Here is a 16834-nt window from a genome sequence, read left to right on the forward strand (position 1 = left end):
GCAGGAATTTGTACCTCCTCATCTTCAGACTGAGTCTTTTGATCCTTCTTGGGATCACAGGCAAAGTCTTTCTCAATGGTGTTCCTCTTTTTTTTTTGTCTGCTTAAACTCATTTCTCCAGCCTGAGCCTGGTTTTGGGGTGCTTTCTGAGTCTTTGAGTATTAGTGGAACACCCCTGTAAGGATCCCTGTGTGTGAGGCTCTGCCTTCCCTCCTGGTCTGTTAATGACCACAAGTACACCCCTCTGCCATGGGGCTGAGGTAGCGGGAGGGGGGCTGCTGTTCTATGGGGGGGTCCTGGATTATGATCAGGATCTGAATGTGGTCAGAACCCCAGAGTCCTGTTCCAGGTACAAAAGACAGAGCTAGGCAGTCTTTCTCCACTCCCCTCCCTAGGCTCAGTACTCATGCCCTGGGGGCTACTGCTTACAGGCTCTGCCTGCTTCCTGTTTCTGGATCTGGGCTGCTGCAGCCAAGCTGCTTGCTGTGTGCCCTGAGGGCTGGGCTTCACATGCTCGCTCTGGCAGAAGTGCCCCTGCCCATCCCCCAAGTTGTGCCTGGTGCTCCCCAGTGTGTAGATCAGAAAACTGCCCTTGCTGCTGTGAAGGCTGCTCCCAGTGCCCTGTTGCTGCCTCCAGGAGGCTGAGGTTCCTTCACTCTGGTAGGCCACCCCTCAAACCCCATGGAATGGAGCCTTTCTGCTCTTTTCCAGGTTACCTTGGGTTGGAGAACTGCCTCACTGTATCCCTCTGTGGGTTGTCTCAAAAATGTAGTTGAGTTCTTAGTTCATATTTAATAGAGAGCACCTAAGAGAGGATCCTTTCTCGTCACCTTCTTAGCTCCACCCCATGTTGTCACTTTAGAAGGGAGCTAGATCTCTCTATGAGATCCAGAAGATGGGAGGAGTAGAAAAAGGAAAATATTTCAGATGAAAACAAGTTCGTTGCTTATAGACAAAACATTCCATTGAAAGGGATGGATAGCCTAAGAATTCAAGGTTATGGGGATTGTTTGGGGAGATACTAATAAAAGGAAGTGATTGAAGGACAACTAGGTATTCCGGATCCCTAGGGACCTCTATTAGAGGGTGGGACTTTTTTTAGTCATTGAGAACTGAGTTGAGGTGGTTTTTATCAACCTACCTATTCAATCCTTATGATAGAGTCCTTTCAGAATGTAGCTAAAATAATGAGAGAAATACAATTGAATGATATTTTCTCTTTTCCTGTAAGCAGATCAATCTATGAGACTGCATGTAGCTCAAAGTCTAATGGAGGTACCCATGCTTGTTTCAAGTAGGCTTCAGTTTATATCTTTCAATGATCCATGCTGAAGAAGTGGTGTAAAGAACATCACTGAGGAAAGGAAGTCTTTCGATATATGATTGGCCCTGAGGGTTTTACCTGATACTCATGAAAATTAAAAAGAACTAGAAGGAAGTCTCTGATATATTTAAGTTAATCCTTTGTATAGGCTTCTTGGGAGACATGAACAAGAATTTCACAGAATAGGAAGGTGTGGATAAGTTGTAATCTGTATTGATAGAGGAAATAAGCACATTAATGAGAATTTTTTTCTTTGAAGATGAGAATGAAAATTACAGCAGTGGATGCCAGTTCTTTAGCAAGTTTCCTCATCTATAAAATGAAGGAATTAGTCTATGTGATTTCTATGAGTAACTTAGCTATCTAAAAGAATGCTTATAAGTAGAAAAGTAGTAAAGACTTATTTATATGTTTATGTAAAGCCCTAAAGTTTATCCTGGGTTCATGAACTTGTTACTTTAACAATTTGATAGGTACATTTCAGTATAATTACTTTCTTCTATTATTCTATGTATTTCATTTTAATAAAAACATTATTCTGAGAAGAGATCCATAAATTTCACCAAACTGTCATGACAAAATATGTTTAAAAATCTATGCCATAAAGAGCAGGGTCAGAATGTATAAATGACTGAATTTTGCATCTGGTGCCAAGTAATAGACAAGCAGAATTTAATACACATTCTCTCTATCTAGGGGAACATTAATTTGAAGTTCATTATTTTAAGTTCCAGTATATGATTTGTACTTAATGTTAATTAGTAAGCATAAATTAAGCACTCATTATGTGCCACTCTGCATTGTCCTAGACAATAGTGATATAAGTACAAAGAATGAAATGAGAAGAGGTCACAAATATAAACACACATATTATATGCATATATGTGTATATATAACATAAATATAAAGTGAATACATTCAAATATATTTTGAGCATTGCTGCTTTATCCAAAGTAATTTTATTATTTTATATAGGTTTAAATAATTTTTTAAACAATGTCTTTCCATTTAAATCATGAAAGTCATTAGGAAAATGTTATTTACTGAATAGACGTTTACTTTTTAATCAACTTTTCAGATTATTGAATATTGGTGTATTTTAGTTAGCAGTTTGTTTTTAAAAACAAATGTAACATCTAGATTTTCTCCATTAAAATAATGTAGTCTGTTTCTGGAAAAAAATAGGGATTTTCTGATGTCCTTGTTATAGTTCAAACTTTATTTAAACTTTATTATATTAGTAAATATTTTCTTTCATGTTAACTTATTTTTGATTTAATAAAAGGCACCTATCTAATCACACTTAAAAATTTTATTTCTCTTAGATTTTCAATAGCTGTGAAAAAGTTCAGTTTCCTGAATCCACTTCGAATTTTTAGTTTAAATGCTTAAATCCTTTAGCATTAAGTACAATAACAAATGGAAAACACATAGTTCCTATTTTAAATGAATTTGGAGTACAGTTTGCAGTCTTTGGTAAATAAATATAATTTTTATTGAAATTCAGAAAATATTTCATATAATAGTATTTTTAGTTGTTTCCATGGTAAGAAGACAAAGCAGGATCAATCCTATATGAATGATTATAGGTAGTATCTTATTTTTTATTTAAATATTATGTTATTCTTTCTACCTTGACAAACTATTGGAACAAAGAGAATTATGTAGAATTAGGGGGCAAGCATTTTATTTATTACAGGATTAGGGAACTTTAGAGTGAAAGGGCTCTTAGAGTTAACCTGAACCAAATTTTATCTGACATATGAACCCCTTTTGACGCATCTCCAATAAGTAATCAGTCAACCCTTTTTGAAGACATCCCTATCTCCCGTGTCATGGCAAGGTTTTAATTGTTTGGATATGTTTCTGCATATTGACCTGAAATCTCCTTTCCTGTCACTTTTACCCAGCAATACTGGAGTTGACCAAGAAGATAAAAGAGGCTTCATGTGATAACTTTTCAAACATTTCAAGACATTTTGTACTCATTAAGAACAAATGATGCGGGCTGCTAGGTGGCACAGTGGACAAAGCACCGGCCCTGGAGTCAGGAGTACCTGGGTTCAAATCCGGTCTCAGACACTTAATAATTACCTAGCCATGTGGCCTTGGGCAAGCCGCTTAACTCCATTGCCTTGCAAAAAAAAAAAAAACTTAAAAAAAAAAGGAACAAATGATGTGGGCAGCTAGGTGGCACAGTGGATAGAGTACCGACCTTGGAGTCAGGAGGATCTGAGTTCAAATATGACCTCAGATACTTAACTAATTACCTAGCTGTGTGACCTTGGGCAAGTCACTTAACTCCATTGCCTTGTTTTTAAAAAAAAGGAACAAATGATGCCAAAGTATTCTCTTTAATTTTCGGACAGAGTTTCCCCTGTATTTAAGATTTTTCTTACTGTTTCATTTTTTTAAAAACCAGTATATTTGATTGATTCTTTTTATTTTTACATTATAGTCATTTGTGGACATTAAAGTTCTTGTCCCACATTAACTTTTCCTTGTAACATTTTCTTGTATTACCTAAAATGTAAGCTTCCACTTTTGTGTCTGTTGCAAATTTGAAAAGCATGCCATTTATGCTTTTATCTGAGTCAGTGATTAAAAATGTTTAATAGCAAGGTTCAAGTATATAAGATCCCTGAGTTATTTCTCTTGAGATTGCCTTCTAGGTTGACACTGGAATGCTCTTTGGATCTTACTATATAACCAGGTCTGAATTTTCTGATTATGCTATTGTTCAATCTAAATTTCTCCCTTTCCCCCCTTAATTTAGTACAATGCTAGCACAACCTAGGTGCTAGCTGACTAAGTAGTAAAGGCTTTTGCTAAAATCTAATGGAAAATAATTCAGAATTGTGCCCCCAGATTAAACCATACCTACCCTTTGAAACAAAATCAATATTAAGTCTATCCTCCAAAGAGATCAAAGAAAGAGGAAAAAGACCTATCTACTTGTCTGTCTGTCTGTTCATCTGTTTGTCTATGTATAAAAACACAGCAGCTCTTTTTGTAGTGGTAAAAAATTAGGAACTGAGCCATGTGTCATATGAATACAATGGAATACTATTTTGCTGTAAGAAATGATGAAGGGGGAGTGGTTTCAGAAATAAAATAAGAAGACATGAAGTATGAAGTGATGCAAAATATGTGAGAAGAACCTAGAGAACAACTTCTCAATGATAACACTATTATAATGACTTCTTTGAAAGACTTAGAAATGATGATTAACAGAATGACTAGTTCCAAGGGATTCATGATAAAGCATGCTTTCCACCTCCAGTCAGAGTAAAAACTGAGGCTATATGTATGTCTTTGTGTGTATATGTATCCATATGTATGTATACATTTGAGTATGTACACACATACACACATATATGGCTAATGTGGGAATTTGTTTTGCTTAACTATACATATTTGAATTTCTTTTTTGACTTTCTTAATGGGGGGCAGGAGAGGTGGGGAAAATTAAGAAATCAAAATTAAATTAAATTATAAAAACTTGAAAAATAATAAAAATAATCTAGGTAAATATTATCAACAACATTTTACTGATTTTCCTGTCCTGTAACTTGCACTAATTGCAGTAATCTTGACCTGGATGTAGTTTGTTATGATATTTTTTATGGAAGCCCTTATATTTTTTTGGGTAGTCACTACTTTCTTTTCCAGATTTCCCTAACCCATCCCTTAGGTAATATACTAGATTTTTTTCTAGGAATCTATGTCTGGCATACTTATATGTCTTTTCTATTCCATTCTTTTTCATTTCCTGAAAATTGAGGTAATATTTCTGCTTTTATAATTCAATAATGCTTCTGTCCTCCATCATTTTTTAAAGCTCTCTAGTTTGGCAGACACATCTTTTCTTTTTTGTAATTTGTTTGGATGAGTTAACTGGCACTTATCTAGGACAATGAGGTTCTTGGTTACTATCTCCCTACTTATCTTGAGTTTCAACTTCCTGTTAGCCATTTTTTGTTCTGTTCTTTTCCAGCCCAATTCAAGCCAATAAACATTCATTAACTACCTATCTACCTGGAGATATAATTGATGAAAGATAGTTCTTACTGGGGAAGATAACAAAGAGGAAGGAAAAGATTTGGGGAGACCAGGAGATATCTTGTTATGTGGAGTTGAAACCAGACAGAGCAGTAAATGAAATGAGCTCAGAGTCCTTCTATAAAGCCATAGGGAGGAATTTGGTATTCTACCATATTATATATACCTCTCTAATCAGATAGGAGAGGAGGTTAAGGAAGGTGGTATCAATCAATACTTGAGTTAACTCATAGTGATGAGATTAGAAGTGATTTCTCCCGGAAAGGGATCTTGTTTAACTGAGTTCAAACTAGGTAGTACAGGACATACAAAGTCTAGTGACTTTCCCAGACCAACGATCTATATCTTTTGCAAAAAGTGTCACCACACCAAAAAAACCTGGTCAAGAGAAAGCAGAAGCCAAATAAGTGTTGAAAAATTCTTTCATCTGTTGTTATTCTTCTAACCATTCCCAGTAGCCTTTTTTAGCCTATCCTTGTTGAGTTTTGTTGGTAGTATATAGAAAGAAATGCTGATGCTTTATGTAGATTTATTTTATATCCTGAAACTTTGCTAAGGTAGTTAGTTGTTTCAATTGTTAAAATTATCTGAAATAAGAAAAATTCCAAGATTTTTACTTCCAAGTGAAAATGATTTAATAGTAAAAACCATAAAATCTGGTTAACTAATTCCTGAGTAATTAGTGACAAAGAAATGACTTGCAAAGGTAATTTTCATAACAAAAGAAGAGGAAAAAATTACAGCAATCTTAGTAAACTTGTATTGAACATAATTCGATTGGGCAAGGCATATAATCTGACTCATTTGCTTCTAAGTTTTCTTAACTCAGTTTTGTGTTGACAGTTTATAGTTATCAAAATGAGATTATCTCAGAAGGTTCTGTCCTGCACCTGTATCATAGATATTATTTATCATTTTAAGAAAGACTCATTTATTTTTAGGTTCTTTCACATTTTAATTAGGCATTGTATTTTGTCAAAGGCTTTTTCTATATCTACTGATAGACTCAAATAATTTTTGTTGTTTTCTTATTGATATAGTCAACATTTTAATAATTTTCCTAATATTGAACTAGTCTTGCATTCCTGATAAATCCCTCTTAATCATAGTATATGGTTTTTGCAATATATTGCTATAATCTTTTTTGCTGGTATTTTATTTAAAACTTTTGCATCAATATTCAGGAAAGAAACTGATCTATAGTTTTCTTTTTTCTGTTTTTGTCCTTTACTGCTTTTAGGTATTGTTGCCATATTGGCATTTTAAAAGGAATTTGGTAGGACTCCTTTACCTGTTTTTTTATATAGTTTATATAATGTTGGGATTAATTGTGCTTTGAATGTTTGGTATTATTCACTTGTGAATTCATATGGTCCTGAAGATTTTTTTCTTAGTAAACTCATTGGTTATTTGTTCAATTTTTTCTAAGGAATGATTACTTTTAGCATTTTATTTTTTCCTCTGTTTATTTGGACAATTTACATTTTTGTCAAAATTCATTCTTTTCATTTAGATAGTAAGTTTTTCTGGCATATAACTGAGCAAAATAATTCCTAATAGTTGCTTTAATTTCATCTTCACTGATAGTTCATTCACCCTTTTCATTTTTGATATTAGTGATTTGGTTTTCTTTTCCCTTTTTTAAAATCAAATTAAATCACAGTTTATTTTATTTTTTTCATAAACCCAAAAGGTATTTTTATTTATCAGTTAAAGGTTTTTTCTTTTACTTTCAATATCCCCAATCTCTTTTCATTTTCAGAATTTCCATTTTAGTGCTTCTTTAAGGATTTTAAATTTCTTCTTTTTCTAGTTTTACTTGCATGCCCAATTTATTTATTTGCTCTTTCTCTCTTTTATTGATGTACATTTTTTAGAGATAATAATTTTTCCCTAAGTTTTACTTTGGCTATATCCCACAAATTTTGGAATGTTGTCTCATTGTCTTTCTCTTTTATTATTGATTAAATTATTGATTGTTTCTATGATTTGTTCTTTGATCTATTCATTCTTTAGGATTAGATCATTTAGTTTCCAATTATTTTTTACTCTTTGCTTCCATGAATATTTATTGAGTATATTTTATTATATCTGAAAAGAGTATATTTTCTACATTTGGAATTTTTTGTACTCTTAATACATCATTAATTTTTGTGATAGTACCATGTACAGCTGAGAACAAATCTGTACTCTTTCTTTTGCCATTTAGTTTTCTCCAGAGGTCTATTATATCTAACTTTTCTAAGATTCTTTTATCTCCTTAACCTCTTCTTTTTTTTTTTTATTTCATGGTTAGATTTATCCAGTTCTGACCAGGGAAATTGAGGGTTCCCATTAGTATAATTTTGTTTTTTATATCCTCCTGTAATTCATTTCATTTTTCCTTTAAGAATTTAGATACTATACCATTCGATGCATATGCATTTATGTTCGGGGGTCCAGCCTCCGCATTGGAACCTGACAGGAGGGATAGAGTCGGCAAAATGAGTTGTCAACAAGTGGGTATAGGCAGGAGCAGGTTGACTGACTGTCAGCTGCTTAGATTTATTTTTATAGTCTTAGAATCATATGAAACAAACTAAAATAATTTCCTTGGTTACAAAAGTATACAATTTTCATCATTAATCACATAGTTCATATGGTTACAAGTTTGATCATATAGTGGTTACAAGTGTGATTATCAATCATGTAATTAATTTTCTTGTCCCTGCTCAGACTGTGATGACCTCAACCTGCCTGTTGCCTAGTTTGTTGCTGTATAATAAAGTTATTAATTAAACAGAACTTTCCTTATAATAATCTTTGATATAATTTGTTTAATGGAATGCTTATATGTTTTTGTACCGCATATGTAATGTTTTTCGATATGCTCCCTTGACAACCTAATAGTGAGGGTAGTTATGTTTGTCCACCTGTCTGTTGACTCCTTCAATAACTAATTTTCCTTTCAGCCCTTGTTGGTAGACGCTATGGTTTCTATGACTTTTTATTCTTTGCCAATAAACTAAGGCTGTTAGAGTTCACATATTGGTTACCTATACTGACTATTCTCTCACCATCTTTATCATGTATTCCTGTGTATGATAAGGGGGGCAAAGCTGTTAATTTCCTTGGAATTCTATCTGACTCATCTTGTATCTGCTTTCCCTGTATATATTCTGACATCTCCCTGGAACTCCCATGGCTGTGTCTTCCAAAGATTTCATAATGCTGAAGCCTTTTGTATGTCTCAGGGAGAGGCAGTCCTGTCAAATTTGGACAGAGTTCACAATCTGTTTTATTCAAGGAATTTCTCTGAAATCCTTCCTTTATAGTCATTCCACTATTAGGATGAGTTAGTTTTGCAATCAATAATAGACCTACAAATATGGGTATACATGGAATCCCTATATATATTGAAGAAGGAAATGTTGTTCCATCAGGCAGTGTGATTGCCCTGAGTCTTCTTGCCACGACTGTGTCAAACAGCTTAGAGACCCTGGCTCCCAACATTTCCCCCTTTTAGATTTAATTTGATAGCAGAAAGTTCAACTTGGGCTGTTCGAATTGATCTTATGATAATCTTGAAGAGGACTGGAAGACAAAAAAGGAGGATTAACAGAGATAATATAACACCCAAAGATGCTATAATATACATTTTTAAATTGCAAGAATTAAGAAAAGACTTCAAGTTTGTTAAAAATTTGGAAGTCACAGCAGCAGGAGTCAGAAGAGCAGATGGAGCAGAAGATAAGGCAGATATTTGAGAATGTAATTTTGATAAATCTATTGACAAGTCAGAATGATTCCAGATACCAAGGACATGGTTCTTAACATTGTCCCAGGGAATAACCGAAGCATTCCACAGCAGAGGGGTAACACAGATTTCAGGGAAAAATGACACCTAGTGGATTGATGAACTTTCAAATCTTGTAACTGCTCTCCTAAATATAGAACTGTCTCCTCTAAAGCATTAACCTTAGCTTCTAGCTTACTATCAATAATTTCTTGTGACATTAGGGCTCGGGAAACATCCTGTGTGTGCTGTATGCACTTCTTGAATAAGAGCAGTGGAGGCCAAGGCAACAGAAGTTACAATAGCAATTAAGGCAAAAATTCCCAGTATCAGGGAAACTATAAATCTTTTTTTGCCTGGAGAGAGCATTACTGACAACATCTAAAGCAAATAACTCAGAATCATCAGACCATGTCTCATTGAGGGTAGTAGGGAGTAGGATAAAAGAGGGTTGATGGATTACAATAACAGCATTTACATTAGATTTAGAATCAATGCAATTAGAAATTATAAAGGTGGTACAGTTAACAACAAATAAATCTGGAGACGTTTCTTTTATAATAAAATCAGCATCAGATGGAACTAAGAGCAAAAGGTGCTGAAACACATGATCTAACAGAGGGAGAGTTTTCTCCTGGAGGCAGGTGGAGGAATAAACGTGTCTTCAAGAGAGACCCTCCCAACTAGGTCCACCAAGGAAGAAATAGGGACAGCTTGTGAGTCATCATTCCTCTGGGGGTTTTGTGGATTGGGTCTTTTCCTCATAATGACGGATGAATCGATCAGGGATCCAGATAAGTGAGTCTTGAGTCCTGTGGGAATATACAAGCAAACTCTCCTCTGGAGTTAAAAGAATGCCTGGACCTTTCCAGGAGCCAGAAAGTAGCCAGTAATTTATCTGTAGTAGGGGGCCACTGCTCCACCCATACAGGCTCATTAGATTTCCATAATATTGGGTCAGCTGTTAATTTTGGAACAATGGCCCCTCCTAAAAAGGAGGTAGTATTGTAGAAGAAGAACTAACAATAGGACTAGAGTCCTCTGGGGTAGAAAGCACAACTCTCATTTGGGACAGGATGTCCCCATAGAGAGGTGGGTAATGAAGGAATAACATAAGGCAGAAACTTCCCTGAGTCATTATCAGAAAACCAATTAAGCATTTGTGAACTTTGCCCTACCCCTGTGGCTTGTCCAATTCCAAGCAATTTATTGGGGGTAGGTTGCACTGGCCATGAAGAAGGCTAATCTTTTCCAGCTATACAAGAGACATTCGCACCAGTGTCTAAAATGCCTTGTATATATTTTCCATTAATCCTCAGAGTTTTTAATGGTCTGTGTTTTCCTACTGCTTGAATCCAAAAAGCAAAATCAGATGAACCAAATCCACAATTTCCTCTATTATATTTTGGGCTCCCAACCTTAAGTAAAGGTATTGGAGTTGTGCAATTCTCTGCCCCGAGTGAATTTGAATAGTTTTTCCTATTGGTGGGGTAAGCATGATTTGAATCTGTCCTGTATAATCAGAATCTATCACTCCTGGGATTACTGATATTCCCTGTAAGGAGTAGTGGACTAAACCAGCTCTAAGCTTATAATGTTATGGCCTTGTTTTACATACTTGTGTCAGTCTATTATTTATCTTAACTTCTTTGAGAGTTAAGATACCCTATTGTTAACTTCTCTTATCTTAGTTATACTGACTTTCTTAAGCTTTACATTTTATGTAATTGAAAGCCTATTTTAGCTTTTATTATCTCTTCTAGCCATTGCTTTGTTAAGAATTCTTCCTCAACCATAGATCTATTCTGCCTTATTTTGTTATTACCTTACTTTTTATACTTAGGCTGTGCAACCATTATGAATTTTGATATATAGTATCACCCAGTGGTTCTCAATCTTTTTGATCTTTATAACCCTTTTATACTCTTAGCAAATCATCAGGGACCCAAAAAACTATTGCTTATGTGCATTATATTCATCAGTATGTATTTATTAGAAATGAAAATATCTTAGTATTATTATGAAAATATCAGGTCCTGTACTACATACACTGGTATAACAAGCTAGTCTGAATCTGAATTCTTCCAAATTGATTTTTAGGTTTCTAAGCAATTCTTGCCAAATAGTGTCACCTTTTCCCTATTATTGGCTCATATTTTAAGATTTGTCAAACACTAAGCTGGTGTTCAATTGGATATGAATCTCATGTATTGATTTGGGATCATTTTTTTTATCTTGTTCTATAACATAATCCTTTACTAGTTTTATAACTATAAATCTGTAACTTAATTTAGGTAATATTTTAATTATATTGGTATAGCCAAACCATGAACAAGAAGTATCTCCAATAATTTGCCTTCCTTTTTCAATAAAAAATGTTTTGTGAGGGCAACTAGGTGGAGCAATGAATAGAGAGCATCAACCCTGGTTAAATCCAACCTCAGACACTTAATTACCTAGTTGTGTGACCTTGGGCAAGTCACTTAACCCCAGCAAAAAAAATCAAACCAAAAAAGAGAGAACATTTTGTGGTTGTTCTATATGTTCAATATGCTGTAGTAGTTTACCAAACAAATAGTTTATGCATTTTGAAGGTATTTTGAAACTAATTTTTCTTTCTATTTCATTCTAATGGGTTTTGAAAGTAAAATATAGAAAGACTTGTGATTTGTAGGGTTTATTTTGTATCCTGATACTTTATTTAAGTTATAATTTTAATTAATATTTTTTCATTGATTCAGGCTTCTCTAGGTAACAATTTTGATTAATCTTTAACTATGCTTAGTTTCTCAATTATAGTGACAAAGTACTGACTTAAAAGAAGAGAAATAACCCTCCAATCCTTATTTTTTAAAAGAATGGAGACATAATTGGAGTTAAATATAACCTAAATGTCATAATTTAAATTCCCATGTAAAATTGAAAAGATTAAACAAAACCATAAAATAGGACAGATTAGATAGGAATTCATAACCCTATAATCTTTTGCTTAGAAGGAACATGCCCAAATAAGCAATGACATGTAGGAAAACCAGGACACCAATGCATTGTGGGTAGAGTTGTGAACTGATGGAATCTTTCTGGAGAGTAATTTGGAATTGTGCCCAAAGAGCAATAAAAATGTGCATACCTTTTGATCCAGCAACTGTAACCTGAAGAGATTATGAAAAAGGGTAAAAATCCCACATGTACAAAATTACTCATAGCAGCCCTTTTTATAGAGGTAAGGAACTGGACATTGAGGGGAATGGCTACACAAATTGTGATATATATATTTATATATATATATATATATTTTTTTCCCCCAATGGAATATTATTGTTCTATAAGAAATCATGAGGGATGGGATTTCAGAAAAACCTGGGAAGATTTGCATGAATTGATGCTAAGTTAAATGAGAAGAACATTATACACATTAACAACAACATAAGGTCATGATCAACCATGATGGACTTGTTCATTTCAGCAGCTCAATAATCAGACAATTTTAAAAGACTGGTGATGGAAAATAACATCCATTTCCAGAGAAGGAACTGTGGAATTTGAAAGAAGATCAAAGTTTATAATCTTCAGTTTTAAAAAAGTTGTTTTATGTATTGTCTCTTCCCCCCCTCAAATGTTTCTTTCATCCATTTGGATATGATTCTTCTCTCACATCATGTTCATTTTGATCTATGTTTAGTATGGTTATAAATATAGCGCTTATATCAGATTGCTTTCTGTCAGGGGGAAGGGGGAAGGAAAGGAGGGAGGGAGAAAAATTGTCCAACTCAAAACCTTGTAAAAAAAAAACAAGGTTGTTAAAAATGATCATTGCATGTAGTTAGAAAAACAAAAAAGTATTTTTAAAAAAAGTGATGATATGCATAGAATAAAAATGAGATGCTGGAAAAAAATCGATCATTAGGTGAATCTTCAAAAGCAAGAATTAGAATAATGCTATTATAAAAGCAGAAATATAATTTACAATACAGGGATAAACAAGCAATGTACACTTGAAGGATCACAGATAATGAGTTAATATCAGGGTTAAATTTATAGACCTTAAATTCTAAAGGAAAAATTAATTGCATTGCAAAGAAAAAAATGTAGTTTCACAATAGTAGGAGAAATTAATTAACCTCTCATGGTTTTAGACAAATCTAACAAAATGATAATCAAGAGTGAAAATACCGAATTGAATACATTACTGAAGAAATTCCACTTAAAAGAGATTTGATGCCTTCTGAAATAGATCGTTAAAATATATTTTTAATGATTTTTTTCATTTCTCTAATTATCTAGTTCTTTCCCCCTTTTGCCTTCTTTTCCCTTACTACAAAAAATGGTATTAATGTCTGTAATAGATTTGATTTTTATGAAAATTGACCATATTTTAGGGGCACAGAGAAATAATAGGTAAATTTAAAAAGTCAGAAAATATTAAATATATCTTTTATAAACCATTATGCAATATAATAATAATTCAGGGAGCACAACAAACACAGAGACTTAAGTGGAGATTTAATAATGAAGTCTTAATAAGTGGAACAAAAATTTTTAATTGCTTTCTTGGAGTTTTGAGAGTTGTACTATAGGATCTCAGAGACAGCTCAAGTTAGGAATCTGCCAGCTTTTAGTGCTCCCAAAATGATCTAATCCAGGGCAAAGTCTTATTACTATCCCCCTGCTATGAGCTCTAGCTCTCTCTGACATTGGTTTGGGTCTGAGCAAGAGGCAGTGACCTGTGGACTGCTGCTAGACTCAGGTTACCATCAGCCATCTGCAAAGCCATCTGACTAAGTGATAGAACTGCAGGTTTCCTCTTGCTATATCTCTACCCTGCTAATACACAACAGGTTTCATTCTAGACTGGAAGCTGGAACTGAGTTTCCTCTCTGCTTCTGGGGTGACAACCACAAATTGCTCCATGCTTCTCACTCTCTTGGTACCTGTTACCTGTACTACTTGCAACTTGACCTCTGCTTGGGAATGTCATCCTTAGCATGTCCCTGTCCTCAATTCTCCTCGCATCTGTGACTCAGAACTAGGTAACAGGCAATGGTGATACCTGTTCCTAAATTGTGTACAAATTTAAACTTCCTCTGTCCTTGTTCTGGAATGCTCCTGTGTGTTCCTGGCTGGGCCCCATTACCAGTGCTCTCAGATCCATTTGCTTTGTCTACTTATGCTGAATTGGGTTGGAAAAAAATGACTCATGGAGGACAGAAGGGAGCTTTTGCCATCTTGATTTTACCTCCTGACATGATTTTTCCAAAACATAAGACTTACCAAGTTCAATTAACTCCTAGATCAAAGAAATTTTTTTTGTTTGTCAATGAGAATTTTTCATAACCTGTCTCCTTCCTATCTTTTCAGTCTTATATCTTTCTCTTCTCTATATTCTTACTTTGTTCTATATTCTAGTAACACTGGTTTCCTTGTAGTTCCTCACATATGACCCTCCATCTTCTTTATGCCTTTGTAGAATATGTCCCACATGCCTGGAATGCTCAGCCCTTTCACTTGACTCTTTTTCCGTCCTCTGACTTTCTTCAAAGTTCAGTTCGAATCCCTTCCACTTCTGGAAACCTTTCTCTGGTTCTCCTAGCTGCTAATATTTTTCCCCCTCAGAATGTCTGCTCTCTAATCTGTATTTATCTTGGACTTACCTAGTAATTTACCTGTTGTCCCACTTTGCTCTCCAGCCCCAATTAAAAAATGTAAATTCTAGGAACTGGTTTTTTTTGTTTTGTTTTATTTTTTATTTTATTTTCATTTATTTCCTATAGTCCTTTTTAGTCTCAGGTTTGAATCAGAATGAATTCCATATCAACATGGTACAAGTTTTTTTTTAACTTTAGATTTAATATGTATTTGTTCATTTTAATTGTCTTTAATCACTGACTGTTGTCATTAATTACTAAGAATTAAATTTGAAGGTTGGATGACCTTAAGCTAGACATTTAAACTTTCTGGACCCCAATTTCCTTATTTGTAAAATAAAGGAGTTTGATTTCTGAGATATCTTCTATCTTTAAGATTCTATGACTTGAAACTTTCAACTCAGAATTTTATTTTTCTCATGATATGAATAGGAATATATTTTGCTAATTTGACTTTCTTTCTGCCTAATTTTAGGAATGTTATAAGAATAGATGATAGCTAAAATTTCCAAGAATTTATGCTACTACTTTGGAAAGCTTTGTTAAGACTGTTTTAGGTCATGAGTGGGATACTTTAGCCTGAACATTAGAAGAATATGGGGTTAGAATTAATTTGGTATCTCCTCTAGACATAGAGAGAAGTCAAATGGTTTTTCAATGTGGCTCCAAATTACCTGTTACTCTTTTCTGGCTCTCCAAGTAATTAGTCACTTGTTATTTTGTGTACATTTACAACTGATGTAGTTCTATTAAGAAAAAACACAACTCATGGTTTAATAAACTAGAGAATATCAGTACAGAAGATTTAGGATGAAGATGATGATATACAGGAATGAATTGGAGAAGGGGGTATTAAAGATAAAGAAGACTTAGTCTTGATTTGATATCTACTAAGTGTTTTATATGTTTGAATATGAACTAACACCCTGGAAGAAATATTAGATGTATTCATTTATTCTCAGAGGATAGAGCTATGGGCAGCACAGATCATTAACTGAGGCCCCTGGCTCCAAATCAGAAGTGGTACAGAAGGCTGCTGTGAGGGTTCAAACCCCAGCTCAAAAGGCATATTGTGAGCCCTGGACTACCAGTGCAGTGGGTGCAACTAGATTGGGTAACCCCAGGTCTATGGGCAAGCTGCTAGAACCTAAAACCTCAGCACAGAAAATCAGTGAACTAGGTCTTGGTCCCCAGCACAAGAAACTTAGGACACTGCCCCCCCACCCCGTGCCCCAAGAGCAGAGTTCAACTTTTTAAAATGAGCAAAACCAGAAAGAAAGCCCAGACCATAGAAAGCTACTATGGCAAAAGGTAAGGTCAAAATTCCATCTCAGAAGAGGAAAGCATATGAACTGGTCTGAAGTCCAGAAAGTTCTCTTAGAAGAACTCAAATAGAATTTTAAAAATTGAAGAAAGGTAGAAGAAAAATTAGAAATAGAAATGAGAGGTATGCAGGAGAATTATGAAAAAAGAGCCAACAGTTTGACTAGATAAAATAACTCCTTATCCTGAATTGACCAAATAGAAAAAAAAATCAACTGAAGGAAACAATTCCTTTAAAAGTAGAACTGGCCAAATGAAAAAGAAGATACAAAAGCTAACTGAAGAAAATTATTCCTTTAAAATTAGAATTAGACAAGTGGAAGCTAATGGCATTATGAGATTACATGAAATATGGGGAAAAATTGCTAAAAATCAGAATTATTACCACAAATAGCTAAAGATGACAAAAGATGAAAACAGTCAATTATTAGAGAGCTTGTGAAAACTTATTAATATTAATACATTTTGAATTTTTCTAGCCAGATTGGAAAAAAAGTAAGAATTATGTAAAAAGTAATGATTTGATATGCTATTTTACTAGTGGGCTTATACCATAAAGAGTTAAAACATAGAAATATAGCTGAGAGTGTGTAGTCAAGATGAAGTGGTTCAACTCCTTCAAAAACCTGTTGAAAATGAATTGAAAAAATCATGATGAGTCATTATTCATCTCATTCATGCAGGATACCAGGGATGAGATCAGGT

The 16834-nt window shown here is 34.2% G+C and overlaps 1 pseudogene; it reads left to right on the plus strand.

Moving 5' to 3' along the window:
• Positions 1–510: 510 nt before the first annotated feature.
• The window catches only part of LOC141499013 (mannosylglucosyl-3-phosphoglycerate phosphatase-like), a 33948-nt pseudogene continuing 17624 nt past the window's right edge, over positions 511–16834 (plus strand).

This window comes from Macrotis lagotis, chromosome X (genome assembly GCF_037893015.1).
Source record: "Macrotis lagotis isolate mMagLag1 chromosome X, bilby.v1.9.chrom.fasta, whole genome shotgun sequence".
Taxonomy (NCBI): domain Eukaryota; kingdom Metazoa; phylum Chordata; class Mammalia; order Peramelemorphia; family Peramelidae; genus Macrotis; species Macrotis lagotis.